Below are 6,000 nucleotides of genomic sequence, written 5' to 3'. Positions count from 1 at the left end.
GACCGATCTAGGGAATCCCTGATCGGTCTGGTGACCGATCAGGGCGTGCCAACCTGCTGAAATTGCAGCTCGGGAAGTGGTGTTTTAGGTTTCTAAAGGTTTGAAACTCACCAAGACATTGTTGGTGCAATGGTCAAGGGGGAGTTGACCTTTAGGGGGAGTTTTACCCATTAGTCAAGGAGGAGTTGACTTTTAGGGGGAGTTTTTACTCGTCGAAATTTTTGAGGATGAGTGATATGGGATTATCACTAAGTTAATTGTTGACCTTAGTATCAAGGGGGAAATTAAGGGTTTCAATGAAAGGTATGGGACTTTCATTAGGAAGAAACTCTTGACCTTGATTCACTCCTTTTGATGTGTGTCAAAAAGGGAAAGAATGTCTAGAGAATGTTCAAGGAAGAACATTGGAGTTAGTGGGAGAGTTTGTTGATCACGACGAGTGAAGTTGTGAACAACGATAACTTACTCTTCAGGGGGAGAGTTTGTTGATGTGTGTCAATAGGGGGAGAATGAAGGGTTTAAGTTAGGCCTTCATTATCTAAGAAGGAGGTAGCCTTCTTAGAAGGAGAATGTAAGGTTGTAACTTATGTTTCATTACCTAGTGGCATGAAGAAAGTTGAGGCTATTGGATTAGCCTAACTTAAAGGTATTGTCAAACATCAAAAAGGGGGAGATTGTTGGTGCAATTTCCAGTAGGTCAAGGTTGACCTAGTTGACCAAGCGTAAACCTTGGTCATGGTTTCGATGTTTGACAATACATAAAGACATGTAGACATGAACAATGCAGGTGCAGTTGTCCATGCGGAGAGATACTGATCAGGGTCTGATCAGGTTGAATGAAGAAGAGTCAAGTAGGTCAAGGTTGACCGGATACTTGACTGGGAAGTCCTAACTGGGATGTTAGGCAGTTCGGAAAGTCCTGGTGAGTAAAGACAGGTAGTCAGGAAGTCCTGGTGAGTGAAGCCAGGCAGTCAGGAAATCCTGGTGAGTGAAGCCAGGTGAAAATCCTAGTGAGTGAAGTTAGGTAAAAGTGAAAGTCCTGGTGAGTGAAGCCAGGCAGTTGGAGAAAGTCCTGGTGAGTGAAGCCAGGCAGTGGAAAAGTCCTGGTGAGTGAACCCAGGCAGTTGGAAAAGTCCTGGTAAGTGAAGCCAGGCAGTTCGGAAAGACCTGATGAGTGAAGCCAGGTAGTTGGAAAAGTCCTGGTGAGTGAAGCCAGGCAGTTGGGAAGTCCTGGTGAGTGAAGCCGGGCAAGGAAAAATCCAGATGGATCAAGGGTGATCAGACATCTGGTGTTGAGAAGGTTAAGTAGGTCAAGGGAGTGACCGGATACTTGACACGAAGAGAAAAGTCCAAGTGGGTCAAAGGGATTGACCGGACACTTGGTGGGGAGTCTTAGCAGGTCAAGGAAGTGACCGGATGCTAAGCATGATGTACCAATAGGTCAAGGTTGACCGGATATTGGTTTGGACTTGGTTTGGGCAAAAACCAAGACCTGGATCGGTCTGGTAACCGATCCAGTGATACGCTGGGTTATCTGATCGGTCTGGTGACCGATCAGTAACCAAACAGAAGTATTCTGTTGCTTATCTGATCGGTCAGCAGACCGATCAGTGATCGATCAGTAGCATACGGTGAAGTTCCTGATCGGTCTGCAGACCGATCAGGAGACGATCAGAAGGAGATCACCTTCGGGAGGGAAAGGTCCTGATCGGTCCCATGGGAAGGACCTGATCGGTCTTCATGACCGATCAGGGAAGGGCCTGATCGGTCTTGTGACCGATCAGGACCCTTGTGGACCGATTAGGATGAAGCCTGATCGGTCCACGTCCTAGCCGTTGCGTAGCAACGGCTAGTTTCTTCTGGCTTCTTCTTCGCAGGTGGATGCAGGTATAAAAGAGGCTGAGGGCTTCTAGGCTGTAACTTCTTCTCCGAAGCTTCTGCTTCTTCTTATTACTGCCTCTTCTTCTTGCTGCTGCAAGTGCTTCTGCGAGCTTTGTTGAGCTCTTCGTTCCTGAAGCTTTTTGTGAGCTTCCACTCGGTTGGGACCAACTGATCAGTTGTTGTTGCTGTTGTGGTTGGATCCGAGAAGCTGCTGCTTCATCCAGTCGAAGAGAAGGCAAGTAAGCGAAGGTGTTTCATACATTTGTATGGTATTTTGCTTCTTGTTGCTTTATACTCCTGTATTGCTTTTGCAAAACATTGTGGCGAGGTTTCTCCACCCAGAAGGAGTTCTTATTAGCCGATTTTCTGGGGACTCATCCACCAACGGATTGATAGGCTTCGTCCACCTTACGGACACGCCGAGGAGTAGGAGTTTCATCTCCGAACCTCGTTACATCGACGAGTTTGAGGTTTGCTATTCTCCGTTGTCGTTTCTATTATTTATTTCCGTTGCGCTAACCTTGATTTGTAGAAAGAAACGAACGATTTGGGGCGGCTATTCACACCCCCCCTCTCTAGCCGCGACCATCGATCCTAACACCTAAGACTTTTGATACGAAAAATAAAGTGAAGATGCATGACATATGAACGTCAACACATAGCAACCACAGAAATTGAAGTTGATAAACTTCTACTAAAAGGATAAGAAACCAACCAAAAGAACTTCAATCCTTATTTACATAACAAATCGTAGGACACTTTCAAAACATGCTCTCGAGGTCTCTGGACAGTGTGCTATGCTTCCATCTCGTCTCCTCAGCTATTCCGCCCCCACATCCTCTATCATATCCTTGGTAACATCATCCTCACCTGTACCATCTACATCATGTAAAATACAGCATCCAAATAATAAAGAAATAATAAGGTTATCTGAGAAATGATCTTAATGGATTTTTCTAGAATTTTTAGAAATTTTTCGGGATTTAAACGGAGTCCATATGACTCGTTTTGAGAGGATGAATCGGTGGAGCTAATTGGAGGCCTGTTTGGATTACTCAAATTAATTGGGAGTTGATTGAGGAATTAGTTTAGAGTTTAATTAATTTAAATCAAAGATTAAAAAAACTATGTTTTAATTCCTTAATCTCTGATTCTTTATCTCCTCTTCCCCGATCCCGTATCCTCCCCATTCTGACACTATGGATGACGCCACCCGTGCCATCAATTCCTTGTTGCCGGCGTTTGAGCTCCACCCGAGAGCCACTTGGTTGTCGCGGAGGGCCATCTCATCGGTACCTTATTTCTGATCTTCTCCTCCCGATTTTTTTTCTTCCTCTCGCCTCTGCTCGAACCTCTCCAACGATTTCTCTCTGAGCGACGCCGAGCACGCCACCGTCCGCCGGCGTAACCTTGGTCGATCCTCCCTTTGATCTTGCCTAGTCGTGGTCTCTTCTTGCTCACGATCTTGCCGCGCTACTAGAACGATAGCTATTGTCGCTCGATCATCGTCGTCGGTCACTGTTTGTGCCCTAACTACTGATTTTTGTCGCCATCGCATCGCCGGCAGTGTGATAGCGAAACGCCCAACTTTCCGGCAAGTAAGAACAATGGATCGTCATCGGGCAGAGTTGGTTTCGTTAGTGTGTGCTTCCGGATAGATACCGAATGGCCATGGGAGAGCCGACCATCTTTACTTCTTCTTATTCGTGCCCTAGCTGCCTCTCGTGGATGTCCAGCGCCTCCTCGTCGTCGGAGCTTGGATCAGGGAGGTCCACTTCACTGGATTCTGGTTCCTCTTTCTCGTCAGCGTTGATCGGCTGCTGATCCTTAGAGTGGGCAGACTGCCGATTCAGAAATTGGTGTAAGGTATGGTTCATATCAGATTTGTGGTGATTTAATTTCCATTTTTAACTTGGGATATAGAGACTTGATTCTTGGTTGATCATTGTAGCTTTGGTCGGTACAGATTGCTGGCGATCCACGATTCCGACGATTCAGTTGCAGCAGTGAACCCTCTCGCCGTATTCCACCAGCGGTTACCTTATATTTGGGTGAGTTTTTGGAGTAAGCTATGGTTGTAAATCCTAATTTAATTAGGTTAAGGTAGGATGAAGGTGAATTGTTGGATATAAACCTAATCTAATTAGGTTGTTGTGTAGTTAAGGTTAATTGGGGGATTAATTTATGATTGGAAGACCCTAATCTAGTTGGTTTATGGCGTGATTAGGGTCAATTGATCCAAAAGAACCTAATCATTGGGTTAGATTTAATCATTGGATTTATTAGAGATGATCATATAGCTAATCCTAAGTTGATTAAAGAAAGGAAATAATTGAGGTTAATCATTAACTTGGGATTAATGAATGATTGTTCAATTAGGGGTTTTTCCTAATTAAGTTGGGGATTTTATTTAGCTATTCGATTAATATGAAATTAGTTAAATAAAATATTGATTGATGCAGGAGTTTGGTATGGACGATCATCATGATGTGAGATTTACCTTATCACGATCGACAGATTTAAGGCGAGTATTTCTTGCTCTATCTCTATAGCACATTGATCTTGGTGCATGAGCTAAATGTTCATATAGTTACTCTGTTCATCTTGACTCCACTCTTATTTTTCCTGCGTTTGATACTTCCACTCAATCTTTGAGCTACTCGTTTATGTATTTATACAGTCTCTCATTGCTATCTATGATATTTAGCAAATACCAGACACCGGATACTAGATACTGGATATATAGATACCAAATATCATGTTTACTTGCTTTGACTGCTATTTATTCATATTTCTTATTGAGCATGTTGACTTCATGTAGCATACTTCATCACTATGTATGAGTTCCAGTGGTTCCTTTGCCTATTCACCTATCTTGGTGAAAGGCTTTTTGGTCATTTTTCCTTGTAAACATGCTTCGCATATATCTATGGGCTCTAATTCAAAAGATTCCAAATACCCATTACTAAGTAATCTAGCAATGTATTTCTGAGTTATATGACCAAGTCTACAGTGCCAGAGATATGTTAAGTTTGAGTCATGCAATTTTTATTTCTTACTTTCAATACAATAAATCAGTTTATCTAAGTTAAGAACATAAAGGCCATTATTCAATGAACCATTCCCAAAGAATATATTGTTCAAATAAAAGGAGCATAACTTGTCTTTGAATTGAAATACAAATCCCTTGGTGTCTAAACTCGACACTGAAATGATATTCTTTGAGAAATTAGGAACAAAATAATAGTTTTCTAAATTCAAAACAAGTCCACTAGAAAAATTTATTGAATAGGTTCCTAGAGCTAACGCAGCAACTCTCGCTCCATTAGCTACTCGTAGGTCCATTTCGCCCTTAGACAACTGTCTGCAGTCACTTAGCCCTACATGTTCGCACAAATGTGAGAACTACTTCCAGAATCTATATCCCATGATGAAGAAATAGAAAGATTACACTCTATCATAAAGATACCTGAAGCATCCGCTCCACTGGCATTCTTCTTCATGAAAATATAGCAGTTTTTCTTCTAGTGACCTTTCTTGCCACAATAGAAGTACATGACCTCCTTCTCATCAAATTGGGGTACCTGCATCCCTTTCTGAAGCTTCTTCTGAGCTTGATATTTAGGATTCTTCACTGCATTAGCCTTGGGATTAAACTTCCCGATACTAGGGCACTTGTTGGTCTTTCTGACCATCATTGCATGCAGTGAAAGATTTACCTTCATATCATTCTCAGCAGTCTTCAGCATTACCATTAGATCAGTCAAATTCTTGTCCATGCTATTCATATTAAAGTTCAACATAAACTGGGAAAATAATGGAGGTAGTGATGACAATACTAGGTCAACAGCCAAGTCCTGGTCCAACTTGGAACCTAATCTCCCCAGCCTCTCTATGTACCCAATCATTTTGAGTACATAAGACCCAACTAGATTTCCTTCCTCCAGCATAGTATGAAATAGTGCTCGAGAGGTTTCATACCTCTCTACTCTCACACTTTCTTGGAAGAGCTTATGCAAGTGCTGATCAATCTCCCTAGCACTCATGTTCTCATGCCGTCTCTACAACTCAGGAGACATAGAAGACAACATGATGCATTGCACATCCAGTGCATCTTCC

This window comes from Zingiber officinale, chromosome 1A, assembly GCF_018446385.1.
Source record: "Zingiber officinale cultivar Zhangliang chromosome 1A, Zo_v1.1, whole genome shotgun sequence".
Lineage (NCBI taxonomy): Eukaryota > Viridiplantae > Streptophyta > Magnoliopsida > Zingiberales > Zingiberaceae > Zingiber > Zingiber officinale.
The sequence above is the reverse complement of the archived record's forward strand: the minus strand, read 5'-3'. Positions refer to the sequence as shown.